At 43.3% G+C, this 13,216-nt stretch overlaps 1 long non-coding RNA gene across 2 annotated transcripts; it reads right to left on the bottom strand.

Moving 5' to 3' along the window:
• Nucleotides 1–4,876: 4,876 nt before the first annotated feature.
• LOC149982901 (uncharacterized) lies at nt 4,877–9,110 on the bottom strand. Of its 2 annotated transcripts, none has more exons than XR_016496726.1 (3): nt 8,800–9,110; nt 5,347–5,428; nt 4,877–5,112 (listed from the first exon to the last, which is right to left on the bottom strand). It is a non-coding gene; the product is annotated as an uncharacterized LOC149982901 (long non-coding RNA). The 2 variants fall into 2 exon arrangements; XR_016496725.1 differs by lacking the exon at nt 8,800–9,110 and adding an exon at nt 5,615–5,661.
• Between the last annotated feature and the right edge of the window lie 4,106 nt (nt 9,111–13,216).

Raw genomic sequence — 13,216 nt, 5'->3', positions numbered from 1 at the left:
TCTTCAGACACAGCATGGAGAGCTGCTCGAATGTGAGCTATGGCCAACAAACAGAGTAATGTTTTTGTCATTCAAGCAATTCCATGACACCATTCCCTATATAGCGCACAACTTTTGACCAGAACCTTATGTGGAGAGACTTACGTTATTTTTCATGCCCTGCTGAATCACTCTCCATTGGCTAGAGAAAAGAAAAGAAAGGAAACATATTTTACCTGCACACTGGTGTTGAGTTAGTGGAGTCACTAGATAGCCATGTCAGGGAAAATAAAAGTGTATTTATTTAAGCTATTAGCAAGTCCATGAGACATTTTGTTCTTGATTTACAGGAAGAGTTAGGGGTGTGTTTACAGTGATGTTGGGGTTAGGTGTAGTGTTTGAAATCCCATTTGTGGTTAGAAGGTGCACTATGACTATAAATTCAGAGTTGTTGTATGTGAGGTTGGAAAAAGACATGGGACTTGCTCATCAGTTAGACTCCTCAGGAAGGAGAGGAGGATTGGGGCACAGCATATCCCAATCTTGAGAGAAGGCATTAGAGTCCTCTGAGCCTCCTTCTCCAGCTGCTCAATGATAGATCCCCTTTCCCGGAAACCACACCCGGGTGTCTGAGAAGACTCTGGGAAACCGCAAAGAGAAATCTAAAGTTGAATCTGAACTTGATCCCTAATTTCCTTCACCTTTAGGGATTTGATTGCACTGGACAGGTAAAAGCACATCTCTCCGCGGGCCTCCACTATATTGCTTTCACCTATATAGATACTATCTTCTCAGATTAGTGCTGATGAATTTGAACACAACCTGCACCCAACATGAAGTAATCTCGGACCTGCACCAATGCTGCTGTCCTCCTCCACGGAAGTCTTCTTGGCACCACCACTGGACTTACGTTTAGCCTACGTGACAACAGATTATAGGTCTCATAGCAGATCTAAGGTCAGTGTAGCATCTCCTCCTAATGCTTTAAGGCTAGGATTTAGTGATTAGTAAACTCTTCCTAGATCTGTGCCTAAGTAGGCAGAGCATGTGGAAAGGACAGCATATTTCTTACCTTGCCTCCTGTCCTGTTCTTGTTGGTCTCATGTGTCTCTGTTTCATCCTTCATGTTCTCCACGACTTTATTTTGGTCATCCGGGGGATCCTCCCATTTCACGCTCTGGTGGATAAATGAGAGGTCAATATCAGTCCTAGGTTGTGACTTTATGAAACAACTTATTCGCTCCTATTTTAAACAAAACGGCAAGTGGTCAGATTTCAGTCCATGGATCAAACCAGTGAGACCTATTGCTGTGTTAGTGACCTACTATATTGTTAGTAATTTCTCCTCTAAACTCAAAATAGGCTAAATGAACCATACCTTGCTGTCATCTGACATGATGAGTAGCTTATTGTTGTAGGCTGTTTAGAGGAAATACTAATACCTCCTTTGAAAAAACGTCAGTGAACCATCGGCAGACAACTGAAGTGAATATGAAGGTCCTTGAATTATGCCAAAGCATTGTTGAATACTCGATTCCGATTGGCTGAAGCCAGAGCATTCTTCAAATATGTCATACACACATGATGTCATAATTAGGCCTAAATCTAATGTCTATATGAATTGTCAATGTCATTAGAAAACAAATCAAAGCTTGTCAAAGTTCTGTCAAACGAAAATATGTCTAAGTGCACGTTTTTGCGTTTAATTTATGGTTTATCATGCATCGTCATTCATCACCATGCACAAAAACGTAACTCGCTGCCATCCATTAGCTATAATTCTGAGGTTGCAAAGCTGCAAAACTAGGGCGTGCAATAAATTATAACCACTTGCAGAATAATTTCAAATCAAAGACAGAGCTGACACGGTTCTTGGCGTCAGGGGACAGTGCCATGGTGCTGAAATGTTTCGAGTCTGGGCAGCACCTGAGACCGCGGCATGGTGCTGAAATGGAGCAGGGCTCAGTTCTATGGATATCTCATGCGGATTTTCCTGCTAGCCTATGTATAACGATACTATAATTACATTATTTTCATCCATCCGTCAACACAAATGGCATGTCAACGTTCCCCAAATAATAATGCAATGAAGCCAAGCCGAGATGTATGGTTCTTCATCCAGAGGACGAAGCACCACTGTATCATCTAAAACCTTCAGAGAGATCCCTTAAAACTGTAGTATAAATTCTCCACGGCTGTTATGGTAGCTAGGTTAACTTAGCGAGACATGGACAAATCCAACGCATAGCGTTTCTACTGAGTCCTGCTTAGAGGTGGCTGACCGTCATGTTGCTAGTTGTAAATGACGCTTTTAAAACAAGAATAGTTATTTGTAATTGATCTGGGAGCTAATTATTGCAGAGCCCAGCTACACATCCTGCTCGCTGGGCTCATTATGGACAGCCAATGAGCAGTTCAGGTGAAAAAGTCAGACAGATCTGATCCCTATAACATACATGATACTAGGATCCTGTAGCAACCTGCCGGCCTGCACAATCCTCCATGGCACGAATGCTACACGCGCAATATGGCATGCTAACATCCCACAACAATTCCCCAATTGGAATTACTTGCCTAAACTTCCAATCATAATTATTTTCTAATATCAACCATAGTTTCTGCACTTAAGGCAGACTTGCCATTAGAACAAGATGGAATTAGGACAACTGTAAAGCTCATTAAACGTAGGCTAAAATGAACCTTACCTGGCTGTCGTCAGCCATTATGTGTAGCCCGTTAATTAAGGCTCTGCGCCTCTGATACTGCAGCTGTTCTGTAACTGTTAAACTAGTCTAATCGTATCCGTTGAAAACCCGTCAGTGAACCGTCCTCAAACACAATGAACTGATGTCAATATGGACATTAACCTTCACATAAAGATATCAAATACATGACGTCAGATATGCCTAGAGGTATTGTTGACTTGATCAGAATACATATCATAGTGTCACAGTACGTGCTGTTGACAGCCTACCCCGAAATCAAACAGGAACATGGATTTTGTGAAATCTGTTGTGAATGTATAGGAATGTTTTTACAATTGTATAACTGCCTTCATTTTACTGGACCCCATGAAGAGTAGCTGCTGCAGCTAAAGGGGATCCACAATAAATACAAATACAAACCCAATGCACCATGATAACACATGTATCAACTTGTTTTGACAAATCACATGGGATATGACAGTTCCTGATACTGAGATACTGTAAATCAACAGACCTTGAGAGGAGATAAAACATAATCTGTTGATCTATTTCACAGGTTTCTGGTGGTTTCTAAGCATTCTACATGTGTTGGGGAAGGAGGGTGGGATCTCTCCAGAGCATCTAATTACATCAATCATGTCTTGCCATGCATGTGATATGAGATAATGTTATCACCACGTAAATATACATTGCCTAAGGTTGCAGTGCTATACTCCATGGAGACAGTGCTCAATGTTCATTTTACATGATGGATATATGCTACTCCATTTCATACAATCAATCATCAATCAATCAGTACAATTTATTTATAAAGCCCTTTTTACATCAGCAGATGTCACAAAATGCTTATTTCGACACCCAGCTTAAAACCTCAAATAGCATGCAATGCAGATTTAGAAGCACGGTGGCTAGGAAAAACTCTCTAGAAAAACAGGAACCTAGGAAGAAACCTAGAGAGGAACCAGGCTCTGAGGGGTGGCTAGTCCTCTTCTGGCTGTGCCGGTGGAGATTATAAGCGTACACGGCCAGATCGTAAGGCCAGATCGTTCTTCAAGTACGGTAGTTCAAACATTCTTCATAGATGACCAGCAGAGTCAACAAAATAATTTGGTTACAGAGGGTGCAACAGGTCAGCACCTCCGGAGTAATTGTCAGTTGGCTTTTCATAGCCGAACATTCAGAGGTCGAGACAACAGGTGTGGTAGAGAGAGAGAGGGAGAGAGAGAGGTGGGGGAGAGGGAGAGAGAGAGCGAAGATCAAAACAGCAGGTCCATGACAAGGTATCACGTCTGGAGAACACACATTCCTCTTCATGTGATACATGATGTTTGGCTGTGCTAAGTGTTATCTTATGGGTTTGGTGATTGTTCTGTGTGAAGCCGTATTCTGCATTACATCATGGAATGTGATGTGAAATCCCTGGGCCTATGGCTGTTGAAGCTACTCCACTGCACTGCCCTTCTCCCCCGATTGCTCAGTTTGGCCTGGCGGCCAGCTCTAGGAAGAGTCTTGGTGGTTCCAAACTTCTTCCGTTTAAGAATGATGGAGGCCACTGTGTCCTTGGGGACCTTCAATATTGCAGAAATGTTTTGGTACCCTTCACCAGATCTGTGTCTTGACACAATCATGTCTCTGAGCTCTACGGACAATTCCTTTGACCTCATGGCTTGGTTTTTGCTCTGACATACACTGTCAACTGTTGGACCTTATATTTTCAACATATAGAAAACATCTCAGAGGGTTGATCTAGCTACAGATATTTAATTATCCTCTATGTGTTTTCCCCTTGATGCTAATAAGCTCTTACCAATCTAACTAAATTAATAGAGAACATCTGGTTATCTGACTGTCTATGCAGCAACTATTGTATTAGAGTCAAGCTCTGGTTATTTTATTTATTTTACTAGACAAGGCAGTTAATAACAAATTCTTATTTACAACGACAGCTTAGGAACAGTGGGTTAACTACCTTGTTCAGGAGCAGAACGTCATATTTTTACATGGTTAGCTCAGGGATCTGACCTAGCAACCTTTCGGTTACTGGCCCAACGCTCTAACCACAAGGCTACCTGACGCCCTATGTCCTGCCAACTCAAAAACTGAACAATAAATGTGTAACCAAGGGGGAACTAGTGCATTTCTCTGAGAAAATCTGCTTCAGTATTATCAATCTTCCAAAACACTTGAAATTCTTGTAAAATCAATAGCATTTATTTGATCAAATATATTTTGAAAGGGTAGACATGCAGAAATTCCTCTTGTCAACAGTCTTGCTGTTACAAAAGTAGTTCTTCATGCAGCGTAACAGGTTACAGGTTCTTCTTGGTGAAGCGCCTGAATGGCTTCATCATTGCTGAAAAGACCCTGACAATCAAGGATCGTTTTTTGACAGGCTGAGATATGGAGGGAGAAACCCCTCCAACTGGAGCTAGAAACACAAGAGAAATTGATGGGGTGAGAGAGAGAGAGAGAGAGAGAGAGAGAGAGAGAGAGAGAGAGAGAGAGAGAGAGAGAGAGAGAGAGAGAGAGAGAGAGAGAGAGAGAGATGCAGTATAGTAACGTTGAAAAATAACAGTGCTATGAGTTTGGTAGGCATTCCTATGTTTCTAACACACACCTAAACAAAACTACAAGCTATAGCAGAGCTCTAAAACATCCTTACCTATGCAATGTCCATCAGTAGAGGGAATCTCAGTCTGGTCTTGGACTGAATGGCAGTCCTTTTTGTTTCCTCTCTTGGAACGCTAACAGAAGAAAGGTAAAGAAAATGGTACAGAGAATAAATAAATAAATGGAACACTTCTGAATCCAAGGCAACAATTTAGTGGTGAATAAAACAAATTCATTTCATGTATTTGTCTTATCATTGCCACATCAATAACATCAGCACCTAACTGGAACCAAAAACAAATGCTAACTCCCTGCTATACCTTGAAGTTGATCCTGAGTTTGGTCATTGAAAAGCAAAGGAAGCTCCTGTGCCTGTGTCCTGGAGAATCTGGATGCAGCACAGAACTCAGACAGGACTTGTCTGATGAGTTGCTGAGATGTTTCTGTCAGATCTGCTGCCTGTTGGGAGGGTCCATCTAGGGCTGAGGGTCTGATCTCCGATAGCAACCTTATCACCAGTATGGTGACAAAACAGATTCCATCATCTTTGCTGGAGTCCATCAAGTACTGCAGTGGGAATGCAGTGGCACTGCTGATGTCCGGGGTGATTAAGAGCTCCCTCAGATGGCCAGAGCTGCTGGGGATATACACCTCCTTCTCTTCAATGTCAATCCCATCTCCCTTTGGTACCAAAGAGGTTCCCTTGCTGGTGAAAGACGGAGTGGAGGATCGAAATGAGGCTTTAGCACTCGGTGGTCGGCTGCTGTCAGGCATTGGACTGTTACGATGCAGGGGTTCATCTGTGTGTGCCATCATCTTTGTCTTTAGGTCACATGTAAAAATCTCTGGCATTTTAGAGTCCCTGGTGTCGATGCAGGAGCTCCTGACGATGGGGCAGGTCAGATGAAAAGGCACTTTGTCAGGGATGGGAGTGCCAGGGAGGTTGATCTCTAACTCACACTCTGACCTAGGACCCTTTGAAGAGCTGGACAAGGAACTACGACCATTTACAGAAGTGGATAAAGATGACCAGGTTCTAGGGATGTCTTGGCAGACTTGTTCACTGTCATCCTCACTTTTCTCAATCTCCTTCAGCATAGTTCCTACCATATCATTGATCTGAAGGAGCTCCCTGGAATCCTTCATTCGCCCGAAGTTTGAGATTTCACTCTGGATAGCAACCAGGATTTCCCCAAGGGTCTCTGTGGAAGAAGCCTTTTCTGTTCTTTCGGATCCGGATGGCTTCAGCCCTGTGAAGAAATCCTTAAGTGTGTTCTTCATACTGACGCAGATGTTCTTAGCTGTTGACCAAAGCTTCTCCTCTGATATTTTAACACTCAATTCAGTATCATCCAGTTGGGAGCCCCCGTGGGAGCACTGTGAAACTCTCCCACTTCTTTCCAGTAGCACAGTGTCAGTGGACTCATTTTTCTGGAAAATAGTCGCCATTCCTTTGACAAAGGTTTCCACTAATCCAGAGGCTATATTCTCAGAGGACATGGAGGACATGGATTCTGAAAGGACATGGATCTCTGATGGTGAGCTAGATGATAAGCCAGCCTGCAGACTTTTCTGAAGACCAGTATGGCTGATCTGTGTGATAAAGGAATGACTGGATCTCATCAGCACTTTACTCACTGCCTCTTCTGCCTGAGTCTGAAAGTCATTGCCAGAGAGCTGCTTAATGCTCTGAATCAGACTAGTTGAGGACTCTGTGATTCTGACACTCTCTTCTGAACTCAGTTGAGAATATTGAGTACTCACGCTCAAGTCTTCATTGGGTGAGGGTGACTGGGAAATAGTATAGTCATCAAGCTTTGATAGGACACCATCAACAAACCAACAAGCCTCTAGGGACTCATCAGATGAACTGACAACGGCTAAGGATTTACTCTCCACTTTTGATAACTCTGACTTGTAGATAGAAAAAACACTGCTAAGAACTTCTTGAGTACTGGTATCCAGATTGGAGAGACAGAGAGCTGGTATTGGTTGGCTCTCACTGGGAACTCTACTAAGTTCGGTGCAGGGTAACTGGACCTCAACAGTTGAAACAGTTGCCTTTTCCAGGGTGTCTGAATACTCCAGAAGAGAAGCATCCTTAGCCACACCTTCTTCTCGAGCGGCTGGAGTTAAAAGGTCCCTCAGCTTTGCTCGTATACGGCCGTAGAGTGTGCCGGCTAGAGAGAAGGTTATCTTCTTTGAAGACCCTGTTTTGTGGTCATTTACAGGAACTGGCCAATCAACTGCTTCACATGTGCCTTCAAATGATGCTATCGTCTCCATGCATCCCACAAATGCCTTAACAATCACTGTGGCAGTGGAGGTTACAGATGTCAGGGCTGTGCAGATGGTATTCAGCGGGGCTTTAGTAAGGCTAGGAGCAGCACTAGAAGGCCTAGAGGAAGGAGCCATGCCAGAAGAGCTGCTGACTTTCCTTGTAAGGATGGTGCTCACCGCCTTCAGGGCTTTAGACTGAAAGTCGGGGCTAGAGAGGGTCTGAATCTTTCTGGCCACCACACTGGTAGAGGATCCAGTCTCTTTGAGAAAGTGAGTGGTCTCTTCCTTCCCAGATGGACACTCAACATCAAGGTCACATTGAAGATTGGTCAGAAATTTAGACCCCAAGATTGTCATCTTCTTGGCCAGATCCAATAGGATGTTGAAGTCCTGTGCCATTTTGTCCATTGTGCCGACAATGGCCTCCAGCACATCATCTGTCACAGGGTCCATGAAGGGCTCGATAAACCCTACCCACTCTGGCTCAGATGTTTGGCTCTGTAGCTCGGCCAGGATCTGCACCGAGGCTACCCGAATGACCTCCTTGCCTGCTGCTATGTCCTGACTGTCCATAGGGGGGCAACTCCCCGGGCTGGCCTGAATGGCCACTAAGAGGCCAGAGTTAAGCTGGTGTACCACCTCCCCCACGATAGCACAGCTCAACTCGGAGGAGCTGGAGGAGGTGGGGTTGGAGTGACCCTCAACCAGGGATATCAGAAGGCTCTCTTCCGTTACCCCAAAAAGAGCCTTCAGAGGCTCCTCCATGAGGGGAGCCTCTCTAGTTGCAGGCAAGCTCTGCAATGAGGTCTGGGACCTTGAAGATAAACACACAATCACCACTTAAGCCATGCAAATGTAACCAACTGTATCTAATCTGGGTCATTAGTGAGCCTGAAAACCAAATTAGAGCAATGATGGATTACTTCTCATACCACCGTAGTTCTAGAAGCCTAAAGCCAACTGACACAATTTTTTCGCCTGATTTTTATGTTTGTACGACATCAGAATATGATTCATTCTGAAAGGCATGTACCTGATCTATTTATTCATAGATGACTTTATGGCTTACCCAGTTAAAAATTACTTTCACCTGGACCCACCCCCTAAGTGGCAACATTTCTGACCAGAACTTAAAACTACAAGGTGTGAATTCCAAGTTAATAATTTATGATAAGTATGGGTCAGGTCTTGCAATTATTAAGTTGAAATATTGCTGTGAACATACCTCTTAGGCGAACAGCATGGTGATGAGGTCCTGCGGGTGGATTTTTGGCGGCATCCTGTACTGCCATTCCTCCTCCTCTCCTTAGTCCAGTAGTTCATCTCACTGATCAGCAGCCTTTTTTCTCTCTCATCCAGACTGCCTAAGGAATCCTCAGACCCTGTTAGAGAGCACTGGGATTCTGGGGAGGTTGCCCCACTCCTCAGGTTCACCCCCATGATACGAGCTAGCGCTGGTAGGAGAATGCGGAGGGCTGTCTGGGTCACGACTTTAACAATCTTCAGACACAGCATGGAGAGCTGCTCGAATGTGAGCTATGGCCAACAAACAGAGTAATGTTTTTGTCATTCAAGCAATTCCATGACACCATTCCCTATATAGCGCACAACTTTTGACCAGAACCTTATGTGGAGAGACTTACGTTATTTTTCATGCCCTGCTGAATCACTCTCCATTGGCTAGAGAAAAGAAAAGAAAGGAAACATATTTTACCTGCACACTGGTGTTGAGTTAGTGGAGTCACTAGATAGCCATGTCAGGGAAAATAAAAGTGTATTTATTTAAGCTATTAGCAAGTCCATGAGACATTTTGTTCTTGATTTACAGGAAGAGTTAGGGGTGTGTTTACAGTGATGTTGGGGTTAGGTGTAGTGTTTGAAATCCCATTTGTGGTTAGAAGGTGCACTATGACTATAAATTCAGAGTTGTTGTATGTGAGGTTGGAAAAAGACATGGGACTTGCTCATCAGTTAGACTCCTCAGGAAGGAGAGGAGGATTGGGGCACAGCATGTCCCAATCTTGAGAGAAGGCATTAGAGTCCTCTGAGCCTCCTTCTCCAGCTGCTCAATGATAGATCCCCTTTCCCGGAAACCACACCCGGGTGTCTGAGAAGACTCTGGGAAACCGCAAAGAGAAATCTAAAGTTGAATCTGAACTTGATCCCTAATTTCCTTCACCTTTAGGGATTTGATTGCACTGGACAGGTAAAAGCACATCTCTCCGCGGGCCTCCACTATATTGCTTTCACCTATATAGATACTATCTTCTCAGATTAGTGCTGATGAATTTGAACACAACCTGCACCCAACATGAAGTAATCTCGGACCTGCACCAATGCTGCTGTCCTCCTCCACAGAAGTCTTCTTGGCACAGCCACTGGACTTACGTTTAGCCTACGTGACAACAGATTATAGGTCTCATAGCAGATCTAAGGTCAGTGTAGCATCTCCTCCTAATGCTTTAAGGCTAGGATTTAGTGATAGTAAACTAATCCTAGATCTGTGCCTAAGTAGGCAGAGCATGTGTAAAGGACAGCATATTTCTTACCTTGCCTCCTGTCCTGTTCTTGTTGGTCTCATGTGTCTCTGTTTCATCCTTCATGTTCTCCACGACTTTATTTTGGTCATCCGGGGGATCCTCCCATTTCACGCTCTGGTGGATAAATGAGAGGTCAATATCAGTCCTAGGTTGTGACTTTATGAAACAACTTATTCGCTCCTATTTTAAACAAAACGGCAAGTGGTCAGATTTCAGTCCATGGATCAAACCAGTGAGACCTATTGCTGTGTTAGTGACCTACTATATTGTTAGTAATTTCTCCTCTAAACTCAAAATAGGCTAAATGAACCATACCTTGCTGTCATCTGACATGATGAGTAGCTTATTGTTGTAGGCTGTTTAGAGGAAATACTAATACCTCCTTTGAAAAAACGTCAGTGAACCATCGGCAGACAACTGAAGTGAATATGAAGGTCCTTGAATTATGCCAAAGCATTGTTGAATACTCGATTCCGATTGGCTGAAGCCAGAGCATTCTTCAAAGATGTCATACACACATGATGTCATAATTAGGCCTAAATCTAATGTCTATATGAATTGTCAATGTCATTAGAAAACAAATCAAAGCTTGTCAAAGTTCTGTCAAACGAAAATATGTCTAAGTGCACGTTTTTGCGTTTAATTTATGGTTTATCATGCATCGTCATTCATCACCATGCACAAAAACGTAACTCGCTGCCATCCATTAGCTATAATTCTGAGGTTGCAAAGCTGCAAAACTAGGGCGTGCAATAAATTATAACCACTTGCAGAATAATTTCAAATCAAAGACAGAGCTGACACGGTTCTTGGCGTCAGGGGACAGTGCCATGGTGCTGAAATGTTTCGAGTCTGGGCAGCACCTGAGACCGCGGCATGGTGCTGAAATGGAGCAGGGCTCAGTTCTATGGATATCTCATGCGGATTTTCCTGCTAGCCTATGTATAACGATACTATAATTACATTATTTTCATCCATCCGTCAACACAAATGGCATGTCAACGTTCCCCAAATAATAATGCAATGAAGCCAAGCCGAGATGTATGGTTCTTCATCCAGAGGACGAAGCACCACTGTATCATCTAAAACCTTCAGAGAGATCCCTTAAAACTGTAGTATAAATTCTCCACGGCTGTTATGGTAGCTAGGTTAACTTAGCGAGACATGGACAAATCCAACGCATAGCGTTTCTACTGAGTCCTGCTTAGAGGTGGCTGACCGTCATGTTGCTAGTTGTAAATGACGCTTTTAAAACAAGAATAGTTATTTGTAATTGATCTGGGAGCTAATTATTGCAGAGCCCAGCTACACATCCTGCTCGCTGGGCTCATTATGGACAGCCAATGAGCAGTTCAGGTGAAAAAGTCAGACAGATCTGATCCCTATAACATACATGATACTAGGATCCTGTAGCAACCTGCCGGCCTGCACAATCCTCCATGGCACGAATGCTACACGCGCAATATGGTATGCTAACATCCCACAACAATTCCCCAATTGGAATTACTTGCCTAAACTTCCAATCATAATTATTTTCTAATATCAACCATAGTTTCTGCACTTAAGGCAGACTTGCCATTAGAACAAGATGGAATTAGGACAACTGTAAAGCTCATTAAACGTAGGCTAAAATGAACCTTACCTGGCTGTCGTCAGCCATTATGTGTAGCCCGTTAATTAAGGCTCTGCGCCTCTGATACTGCAGCTGTTCTGTAACTGTTAAACTAGTCTAATCGTATCCGTTGAAAACCCGTCAGTGAACCGTCCTCAAACACAATGAACTGATGTCAATATGGACATTAACCTTCACATAAAGATATCAAATACATGACGTCAGATATGCCTAGAGGTATTGTTGACTTGATCAGAATACATATCATAGTGTCACAGTACGTGCTGTTGACAGCCTACCCCGAAATCAAACAGGAACATGGATTTTGTGAAATCTGTTGTGAATGTATAGGAATGTTTTTACAATTGTATAACTGCCTTCATTTTACTGGACCCCATGAAGAGTAGCTGCTGCAGCTAAAGGGGATCCACAATAAATACAAATACAAACCCAATGCACCATGATAACACATGTATCAACTTGTTTTGACAAATCACATGGGATATGACAGTTCCTGATACTGAGATACTGTAAATCAACAGACCTTGAGAGGAGATAAAACATAATCTGTTGATCTATTTCACAGGTTTCTGGTGGTTTCTAAGCATTCTACATGTGTTGGGGAAGGAGGGTGGGATCTCTCCAGAGCATCTAATTACATCAATCATGTCTTGCCATGCATGTGATATGAGATAATGTTATCACCACGTAAATATACATTGCCTAAGGTTGCAGTGCTATACTCCATGGAGACAGTACTCAATGTTCATTTTACATGATGGATATATGCTACTCCATTTCATACAATCAATCATCAATCAATCAGTACAATTTATTTATAAAGCCCTTTTTACATCAGCAGATGTCACAAAATGCTTATTTCGACACCCAGCTTAAAACCTCAAATAGCATGCAATGCAGATTTAGAAGCACGGTGGCTAGGAAAAACTCTTTAGAAAAACAGGAACCTAGGAAGAAACCTAGAGAGGAACCAGGCTCTGAGGGGTGGCTAGTCCTCTTCTGGCTGTGCCGGTGGAGATTATAAGCGTACACGGCCAGATCGTAAGGCCAGATCGTTCTTCAAGTACGGTAGTTCAAACATTCTTCATAGATGACCAGCAGAGTCAACAAAATAATTTGGTTACAGAGGGTGCAACAGGTCAGCACCTCCGGAGTAATTGTCAGTTGGCTTTTCATAGCCGAACATTCAGAGGTCGAGACAACAGGTGTGGTAGAGAGAGAGAGGGAGAGAGAGAGGTGGGGGAGAGGGAGAGAGAGAGCGAAGATCAAAACAGCAGGTCCATGACAATGTATCACGTCTGGAGAACACACATGCCTCTTCATGTGATACATGATGTTTGGCTGTGCTAAGTGTTATCTTATGGGTTTGGTGATTGTTCTGTGTGAAGCCGTATTCTGCATTACATCATGGAATGTGATGTGAAATCCCTGGGCCTATGGCTGTTGAAGCTACTCCACTGCACTGCCCT

The sequence above is a fragment of the Oncorhynchus mykiss genome, chromosome 6 (assembly GCF_057628025.1).
Source record: "Oncorhynchus mykiss isolate SJ-2025 chromosome 6, ASM5762802v1, whole genome shotgun sequence".
Classification (NCBI taxonomy): Eukaryota; Metazoa; Chordata; class Actinopteri; order Salmoniformes; family Salmonidae; genus Oncorhynchus; species Oncorhynchus mykiss.
This window is presented reverse-complemented; position numbering and strand designations above follow the sequence as displayed.